Source organism: Apus apus, chromosome Z (assembly GCF_020740795.1).
Source record: "Apus apus isolate bApuApu2 chromosome Z, bApuApu2.pri.cur, whole genome shotgun sequence".
NCBI lineage: Eukaryota > Metazoa > Chordata > Aves > Apodiformes > Apodidae > Apus > Apus apus.
The window spans coordinates 50,280,731-50,291,368 of NC_067312.1; positions in this window are offsets into that span (position 1 = coordinate 50,280,731).

Consider the following 10,638-nt stretch of genomic DNA (forward strand, 5'->3'; position numbering starts at 1 on the left):
AGCTTCTTGAGAATTACAAGGTAGCAAAGAAAAGGCGAGCTAAAGAAGTGGAAATCACTTAGCAAGCAGCCTGACTAGGTATCTTCATGGGGCACTGTGTAAGGAGCCAGTCCCTCATGATAAATATATATATGCCTCTCATTCAAAATTGACTGGGATTTAGGAGAGAGAAAATGGCTGCCATGGGGTTGGTAAGGTCTTTCAAGGAAAAAGGCAACTTGTCTGGCAGGACTGTGCTGGGGGAAAATGCAACATTGTTGCATTGGCATATAGGCAAAGAGAAGATTGGACTATAAAGTTCACCAATCATCAATGAGAGGGTCCAAAAGGGAACCAATCTGAGCCCCACAATTCGCTCTGCCTAGGGTTATAGAGAAGGGCTGCCAGAGCAGCCAGTGGGCTGTCTTCGGGCCTCTGTGTGCTGATCATCGAGAGTGGTGGAGAAGAAAGAAGAAACCAGAAGAAACCTGAAAGAAACCTGAAATTCACTGTCCTCAAAGACCTTGATAAACGGTGGCTCAGTTGCTGATTGAGAGTCCAGAGAAGAAAAGAGCTGTAAATCAAGGCTATAACTGACGGTGGTTCAGCCATCAGTCTGAAGCCCAGACTAATTTCTAAAATTTAGAAAATGTTTATCGTACATCTGGTAATTATTCATGTTGCTGTGTTGAGAAGTCCCTTGGCTGGGGTTTCAAAGTGTATCTGTCTGCATTTAGTTCTTAAAGTGAGCCGGCACTCTGATGCATCAAAGCTTGATTTTGCTACAACCCAAACTAGAGAAAATTTTAATTGGCAATGCCTTGGAGTGTGACAAACCAAAAGCGGAGATTCTGCAGGGGAGTCCTCACACCTGCATCCTAGGCCCTTGAGAGACAGGTGACTCCTGACCAATCTATTCCTGTTTCCCACAGTGATTGCTTCCCCTTATTGCAGCTTACCACTGCTACCTCTCATGCTCTCACTGCTTTCCTCTGAGCAGGATCCTCCTCTACAACCTCTGTGATGTCCCTGTGGATTTGGGACAGGAATGTAAGCTACTGCCAGGCCTTCTCATGGAACTGTGCCGCTCCCACTCTGTCTGCTGCTCCTCTACAGGGCTTGGGTGGAAGCTGTGGCTCAACACCAGGCTTACCTGTGTGCTTCTTCAAACCTGTCCCCTCAGAATCAAGCCAGATTCCTTATTTACATGTCTGGATACAGTCACTGTGAAAGTTATTTTGGTGTTTTAGTTGTCTGGGAAAGCAGGGCCATTTTTCCTCAAAATTTTGCTTCTGAAGAGTGACCTTTTGGTGAGGCAGAATTTCATGAGGTAGGTCATGGGCCTGACCTGCCCGAGGTAGGCAGAATAAGGGAGTCTGCTACAGAACACCTGACCAGGATAAAGACACTGACGAGACATTCAACAGCCTGGCGACATCTTGCGTTCACTAGCCCTTGTTCTCATGGGGGACTTCAACTTACCAGACGTCTGCTGGAAGTACAATCCAGGAGGTTTCTGGAATGTATGGAAGATAACTTCCTGCTACAGCTGGTAAGTGAGCCTAGCAGGGGTAGTGCCATGCTGGACCTACTGCTTATGAACAGGGAAGGGCTGGTGTAAGATGTAGTGGTTGGAGGTCATCTTGGGCACAGCGACCATGACACGATAGAATTTTCAATATGTGGTGAAGTTAGGAAGGTCGTCAGGAAAACCTCTACTTTGGACTTCTGGAGGGCTGACTTTGGTCTATTCAGGACGCTGGTTTGGAGAGTCCCTTGGGAAGCAGCCCTCAAAAACAAAGGAGTCCAGGAAGGCTGGGCTTACTTTAAGAATGAATATATGAAGGAGCAGGAGCTGCTGTCCCTGTGTGCTGAAAAAGGAGTTGGCAGGGAAGAAAACTGGCCTGGCTGAGCAGGGAACTATTACAAGAACTCAGAAATATAGTAAGAGTGTATCAACTTTGGAAAAAGGGGCAGGTGAATCAGGAAGTATTCAAGGATATTGTAAGGTCATGTAGAGAGAATTAGAGACGCAAAAGCTCAGCTGGAACTTAATCTGACCATTTCTGTAAAGGATAATAAAAAATGCTTTTATAAATACATAAATAACATAAAAAACATAAATAACAGAAATAACATAAATACATAAAATGGCTGAGGTACTTAACACTTTCTTTGCCTCAGTCTTTAACAAAAAGAATAGCTACCCTCAGGACAACTGGGCTCCTGAGTTGGTAGACAGGGATGGGGAGCAGAATCCCCCTCCTGTAAACCAGAAGGAAGTAGTTAGGGACGTGCTGTGCCACTTAGATCCCAGTAAGTCTGTGGGTCTGCGTGGGATTCATCATGGAGTGCTGTGGTAGCTGGCAGAAGAACTAGCCAAGCCTCTCTCAATCATTTATCACCAGTCCTGGATGACTGGGGAGGTCTCAGATGACTGGAGGTTGGCCAGTGTGACCCCATCCACAAGAAGGGCCAGAGGGAGGATAAGGGGAACTGACCTGTCAGCCTGACCTCAGTGCCTGGTGAGGTTATGGAACAGATCATCCTGAGTGCCATCAAGCAGCATGTAGAAGACAATCAGGGGATCAGGTCCAGCCGACATGGGTTTAAGAAAGGAAGGTCCTGCCTGACCAATCTCATCTCCTTCTATGACTGGGTGACCCACCTAGTGGATGAGGAGAAGGCTGTGGGTGTGGTCTACCTCGATCTCAGCAAGGCCTTTGACACAGTCTCCCACATCATCCTCCTGGAGAAGCTGGCAATCCATGGCTTGGGCAGGTGCACCCTTCTCTGGATTGGGTGACCAGGCCCAGAGAGTGGTGGTGGAGATGCATCCAGTTGACATACAGTGACCAGCAGTGTCCCACAGGGATCAGTGCTGGGCCCAGTCCTATTCCACATCTTCATTGATGACCTGGATGTGGGGATTGAGTCCACCCTCAGTAAGTTCACAGATGACACCACGTTGGGAGGCAGTGTTGATCTGCCAGAGGGGAGGAAGAAGCTGCAGGAGGATCTGGACAGGCTGGGTTGATGGGCCGAGGCCAATGGCATGAAATTCAACAGGACCAAGTGCAGAATCCTGCACTTTGGCCACAATAACCCCAGGCAGTGCTACAGACTGCGGGAGCTGAGCGCGGCAGCAGCAGGAGCAGGACTGGGGAGAGGGGAGAGGGCTGCAGGAGCAGCGCGGGGGGAGGCAGGGAGCAGGGAATGCTGGTGGCTTTCTTTAGCAAGACAGGCAAATCAGCCAGATTGATCATGGTCACAATGCACCCAAAAACCGTAGTGAAAAAGAATGTGGGAACTCAGATGGAGGTTCCGAGCAGACATGCGGCCATGCAGGTCTGGGGCTGCAGCAAATGCCTGAGCCTGGCGCTGGTACTGGAGGGAGCCAGTGGCACCGCGTGTGTGCGGTGTGAGCAAGGAAGTGATCTCCTTAGGCAGGTGGCTGAACTGAGGGAGGACGTAGAAAGGCTAAGAACTATTAGAGAATGCGAAAGTGAAATAGATCGGTGGAGCTACACCCTGAGGCAAGGGCAGATGGCAGAGGTTGAGCAAGTGATGGATCCATTTCCCTCCTGTCATCAGGAGGGGTAGATCTATCTAGTGAATCACCTAGAGCTTGTCAGTCACCCTGACCCCTCAGGACTTCTTCAGTCAAGAAGAAAAGGAAAGCAATTGTGGTGAGCAACTCCCTTCTGAGGGGAACAGAAGGGCCCATCTGTCGATCCCACAGGGAAGTCTGCTGCCTCCCTGGGGCTCGGATTAGAGATATTAAAAGGAAACTTTCTATCTTGTAAAACCCTCTGACTACTACCCACTGCTGTTTTTTTCAGGTTGGCAGTGACGAAATTATTACAAGAAGTGCAAAGGCAATGAAGAGAGACTTCAGGGCCCTGGGACGGCTGGTTAGGGGGTCTGGAGCAAAAGTAGTGTTTGCCTCCATACCTCCTGTAAGAATGGGTGGAGAGGTAAACAGGAGAAGTTTACAGATCAACAAATGGCTACATGACTGATGCCAAAGGTAGGGCTTTGGGTTCTTTGATCATGGGCTGCTATATGAGACACCTGGCGTGATGGTGGCAAGTGGGATGCACCTGTTCCAGAGGGGGAAAAGGCTTTTGGGGCAGGAGTTAGCAGGGCTCATTGAGAGAGCTTTAAACTAAATGTGAAGGGGGAAGGGGAAACAAATTGGGGACAAGGCCAAGAACAACATGCTAGGGCCTAAAGGAAGGTGGTCTAGGGAGGATTTTCAATCATTGAAGAGAAAGGGATAGATATTTAGGTCCTGGCCACAAGGCCTCCTGCCTCCCAGGGGTCCCACCAGTGTGCTCTGCTTGCTTTCTGAAATGCCTGTACACCAATGCATGCGGGGAGGGGAGGGGAGGGGAGGGGAGGGGAGGGGAGGGGAGGGGAGGGGAGAGGAGAGGAGAGGAGAGGAGAGGAGAGGAGAGGAGAGGAGAGGAGAGGAGAGGAGAGGAGAGGAGAGGAGAGGAGAGGAGAGGAGAGGAGAGAGGAGAGGAGAGGAGAGGGAGACAAATAATGTGGAGAGTATCAGAAGTTAAAACACCTGGAATGGAAGGGAGGGTTTGAGTATTGCACAGAGAAGCATGTAGTAGCACAAGTCTCACAGAAATCGAAAGCTTTCAGAAGCTTGTTTTTTCTGTTCAGCAGATCAGGCGGCAAATAGGATTTCAAAGTCCCTTCAATGAACTTGCTGAATCATTCTCTTCGTTGCACAGAATAAAGGATATGACTCTGGCTAATTACTCATAATCTTATATTTACTTTTAAACCAGAGCAGAAATACACATTTCTTCATTGCTTATGAAGCGCATAGGTCCACTTTGACATTGTTCCAATATTTAACAAAAGCTCTTGTGACAAAAGACAAGTACTGAATAAAAAATTCCTCTTAGGACTCCAGCACCCTGAAAAGATGAGGTAACTGTTTCAACTTTGAAATCAAGATCAATATAAAATAATCTTCCAACAGAGATAGTCTTTCCAACTGAAGCTTATATAAACTTTGAATGGAGGCTTGGGTTTTGTTTGGTTTTTATCATTGCTTTTTAATTTGTATTTCTTAGTTCATATAAATTTCTTAATTCATATTGAAATAACAGCAAAGTTCCTCCCACTGAAATTAGGCATTCTTTCTGGTAATACATGCCAAAAGCATACACCCACACTATCCTTTTAACTGCTTGCACTCTTCTGATTCTGGCTTCCGTCACCAGTATCAAAAAAGCTGAAGTGCAGGCAACTCTGTAAGTGCACTCTGCAAAACATGAGGTGAGTGTGAAAAAGTAAACGGATTTGTGTCTATGGTACATTTTTTTTTACAGTTATTCTCATACAGAAAATTCCCCTAGGAGTTTCTAATAGCACATAACACTGATAAGTTTTTTTACACAAGGCTGACTCACTATCATTAAGAAATAGATGTTTTTATGTTATTCCTATGTTCATGTTCTATAACCAGGAAGAAAAGGATAGTTTTATCCAGAAGAGGTAGAATTAGCTCAGTTCTGCTTGGAAAAAAAAACAAACAAACAAAAAAAAACAACCAACCAACCAACCAAAAAGCAAACAAGCAAACAAAGAAACAAAAACCAAAAACAACCAACCAAACAAAAAAAAACAACAACAAACAGAAAGATTTGATACTCAAGCACTGGTTTACATGCATTGATATTAACAGTCTAGATTGCTTAAAAAAACAGAGTTAAGGGATGGCTTGAACACAGTGACCTGTGTTCTTAATTTTTATCTGTGTAGACTTCAGGTTCATAGGGTGTTTAATGAGACTTAGCTTTGTTTTACTGTAGATGTTACAAAAATTACAAGTTTAAAGAAAACTATGTCAAAATTTGTTGGTTTTCTTCCAGATTAAGTTTGTTAGTCAGTGCTAAAATTAGCCAGCATACTTCTAAGTTTTCTATAAAATATGACAGAGTATGAAGGGTATCACTCAAGGGTGTCATGTATGAAAGCTACAATAGAAGGTGTTTTCCATTTTGATACAGCTAGATCTAAAATCAGCCTCTCAAAGTACACTAGTACTTCTTGCTTGCTAGGAAAGTGGACATTGACAGCTGCTTCATAATCATCAGTAAAAACAACTTGTACCTAACATGTGAGGAGGAAAAAAAAGAAAAGAATCAAGTAAAATTAATCAGAAGTCTCTGCTCTGTTTCAGAAATATAAGTATCTCTTTAAATTAAGCTAAACAAGTGATCTGAGCATTTGATAATAACAAATCTAGGTGGTTTGGGTTTTTTTTTTCATGTTTAAGATAAAGCAATAAGCATCAGAATGGACTCATTCATGTGTTGAATGGCTTCCTTTAGCATGAATGCTCAAAAATTCGTAGGATCCTAAAATGAAACTTTTTAGTACGGGATGATCAAACACTGGAACAAGTTACCCAGAAAGACTGTGGCATCTCCATTCCTGGAGATATTAATAACTCAGCTGGACACAGCCTTAGGCAACCTGCAGTAGCTGCAGCCACTTTGAGAAGAGAAGTTGAACTAGATGATCTCCAGAGGTCCCTACCAGCCTCAGCCACTATCTGATTCTGTAATAAGTAGGAAAATATTGTATTGTCCAATAATTGTACTGAGTGATAATGACCTTGACAAGGGAATGAGACATTTTGTCAATTGATTTCATTTTCTCATATACCTTAAAAAGGGATGAAAAAACACAATACTTAATTGGAGATTAATTCCTCCATTCCTCAGACTGTTCCATCAGCATGCAGTGGTTCTCTGTACTTAATCACTGATGTAATGCATCTTGTCCCACCTTACCATCTTTTTTTGGAACTATAACAGATGTGTTTAATCTGTATGTAACCTAAATGTGCAAACAGCTCCATTTTGGACCTGTGATTGCAATTCTAACAAGAATAGTTGCTGATAAAAGGTGACAAGATTATTAAAGATACTGTTTTTGTCAAAGGAGTGATGGCTTTGAGACTTCAGTTTTGAAAATGATAAATTTAGAGGACAGACAGAGATCTGCAGAATCATGCTTCACAGGGAGAAAATTAATCAAGATCACCTTGCTGACTGCTCTTATACAGCACAGAAACAATGAGTTATCAAAGGAATTTGTTAGGAGTCAGGTTTAAAGTCAATAAAAGAAGGTGCTTCTTTATGCAACAGAGGCTGCTACCTTTGATATCACTCTTTATCAACGGATACTGTGAATAATAAAAATTCTTGTGGATTTCAGGGCAGATTGAACAATCCATTGGGGATTGCTCGGTCATAGGAACCCTTTTTCTCTCAGGAGAAAGTGGCAATGAGATTTTTACCTCCATGACAAGGTTCTATGCTTCCATTTACAGCCAGGAGAGACTGTGTATCAAGATAGATAAATTAATCCATGGTCTCACCTAGTCTCGCCAGTCTTGCCTGCTTATGTTACACATTCCTATGGTCAGATCAGGTCATTTTGTATGAAAGCAAATTTTAAGTGAGAGGAACTGCTGCAGAACCACCCATAACCTAATAAAGTTTAAAATAAAATAGTGAAAATTTGTATTAGTACTTTTCAAGTAGCAGTGGTTTAATTCCCAACTATATTTCTAATTAAAGTGAGAGGAAGAAAGTCCTTCAGATTGCAATCATCTGAGAATAGAGAAATAAAGATTTCTGGTTCTTTGATTATAACATCTTAGATTTTCAACACTCATGAACAGGCTTAGGGAATTAAAAGCTAATTTGTACATTAGTGTGAATACTAGTAGCTGTGATGAAAAGGGTGTGTTTGTTCATTGTCCTTAGGGTGTAGGACTTAACATATACATTTTTGTGAGAGGGTAAGCTTCAGAAGAGAACCAGCACCTGTCCTGGTGAATGAAAGTTTCCACTGGATAAATTAACTCTTTCATAAATTAAGTTTTGTGCAACATATTGAACTGTTCCATTTAAGCACTGAAGGTACTTCCTATTGAAAATAAACACAAATGTATTTAAATTATAGCCTTTCTGTTTCTTCCATTGATTTATATCCTCTGTCACTTGAAACACTCTTTAATTCTTATTGGATTATAGAATTAACCAAAACAAAGTGAAGACATGCAACAGCTGCTACAGGTGTATTTTCTATCACCTTGGCCTCAACAAAATGGATGACCCTGTGTCCCAAGATTAGGCACCATTTTGTGCAACAACCACACATGAAGGACCAGCATAAATAATATCAGATGTATTACTTTTCCAAGTTAATTAGAAAAGAGGTCAGATTGTGTCAGAGACTGTTTTTGCAAGATGCTGCCTTTCTCTTGTTTTTAGCTGGGATTTTAGGCAATGGATCTGTAGATAAAACTTTTCCTGACTGAAATTAAAATGTTTCATGTATTCAACAATCTTCACACCAAAAGACTAGGCTGAGCTTCTTCAGGTGTTATATAAATGCATATTACGTATTCTTGTGCTAAGAAAATGCATTGGTTTATGAAATGCATTGTAGAAATCCCACAGGTTTTATCTCACAGTGACAGTTCTCCTGTTGATTGTTTATTGCTTAGCCTAATGGGGCACTGATGGTGATAGGAGGTCAAGAAGCATAGTCATAAACTAATACAAATTGTATGCAGTACTAAATAAGGCCTTTTTGTTTATATGAGCCAAGTAAGGAGACAGGAAGGAAGGAAGATGTCTCAGATTCACCTTAGTGCACATTGCATTTTATCAGTAATATGATGGTGACATTGCAAAGTCTCAAAGTATTTACTTGTGAACTGTTCTTTTTTATGTTCTGTATCACAGCCTCCCCTTAATAATTTTAGCTTCATGGTGTATAAATGCCTAATCCCATAGTGGTGATAGCAAAGGAAAATGCAGCAACCAATCAGGTGTTTTCAGCACTTGGAAAAGAGTTAAGAAGTCCTAAAAAATTAATTTGTGAAACATAAAGCAGAAGCCAGTAAAAGCAAAGAAAAATGTCCCATCTGATTCTGGCATATTCAAAAGAGAGCTGTTCCCAGTTGTGTGTTAAAAAGTGTCTGTTTCATGTTACTCAACTTTCATGTTGTTACTGTTAATTTGTATTATGGGAGTATTCTAATTCCCTAGTCAAGCAGAAGGCTCGTCTGGACTGGCTGCTCTACAAACATAGTAAAAAGCTTTTCTTCCCCAAGAGTTTACGACTGTAGCATAAGAAAGCAAGGTAGACAGGAAAAATCAATAAACTAATCCAGAAACAGAGGGGAGAACAGTAAAGCAACCCAGGTCTGCAGCACAGGCAATGCTCACATTTCAAGAGGTGCTGAACTGCTGACGGGGCATCAAACCCAGGAGAGTTCATGGTGACAGTGGGCATTTGGGACAGCAATGACAGCATAGAGCAGGCATTAGCTCCCTAGTGAGCTATCTGCTTTCTTTTCCTCCTGAATGGCAAACCTTGGAGGCTGTTGGCATAAACTTGACAGTTATTGGTGTGAATAACTAGATAATCACAGGCACACTTCACTTTACCTGGTAAGATCATTTCTCCTGACTGTAGCTGTCTGAATTTCTCTGCACTTAATTTGTTTAATTTTCATTGTTCTGTGTAATTTTTACATAATAACTGATAGGATAAATAATTAGCATTTCAGCAGCAAAATCAATTCCAATCATCCCTCAAACTTAATTTTGTTTGCATTCTTTTCTTGATTTCCAGATTTTGGTGTTCCTTACTGCCAGAGAACGTTTACTTATGAAATCTTTTCTTATCTTCATTTGAAAGCTAGTCTCTTGATAATGTTGATCTCATGTGAAGATAGCTTGATCCTCACTCTTATAGACCCTGATGCTGGGAACATACCTTTGAATTGCATACAGCTCAGAAGACTCTTAGAAATATTTAGAAAATATTGTGGTTAATATGTAGGAGTCTATATGTAATCAATCTATTGCTGTTCTCAACAGTTCGGAGCCTTTCACTGACAAAATATTGTCCTGGCAGACTCCTGCATACTAGTTACCAGCTTGTTATCTAAATTCCACCTAAGAATTCAGATAATCAGTGTCTCCCCTTTTAAATTAGTGTTGTGAAGAGATAACATATGCACAAGTGCCATATGTTCCTTAAGGCACTTTTTCTACTTCCTTCTTCATTTCAAACACATCCATGTTGTATACCTACAATTTGTTTCATCAGTCAGGCAGAAAATTAAGACAGTCAGGACTTTAACCACAGTCTAACATGGGCTGATTCCTTAGTCTGCATTTGTTGCGTCCTTGCTTCTCAAACATCGGGATAACAGCAGGTACTTTTTACAAATAAAACACAGGGCTTGCTGCTTTTTTTGTTGTTGCTGTTGTTTTGTTTTGTGGTTGTTTTCTTCACTGAGGGAAGAAGTGGAGAAAAGAAGTTAGGGCTGCTACATATTATGCCATGAGAAAGGCTTTTCACTCATTCTCAGTCAAATTGACATATTGGTCTAATTTTCAGAACTTAAAAATTGACTGACAGACAGCAGATAAAAGAGTCAGCAAGAGTCAGCCTGCTTAGAGGTGGCAATCAGAGAACCACCAAGAACAGAAGGATTAAAAATACCATTCCCAAAACCTTTGAGTCAGAGCTGAAGCGGAACAGCTCATCTCAAGTTTGTGCTCACTAACTGCAACCCAGGTCTCAGCTGAACAGAAG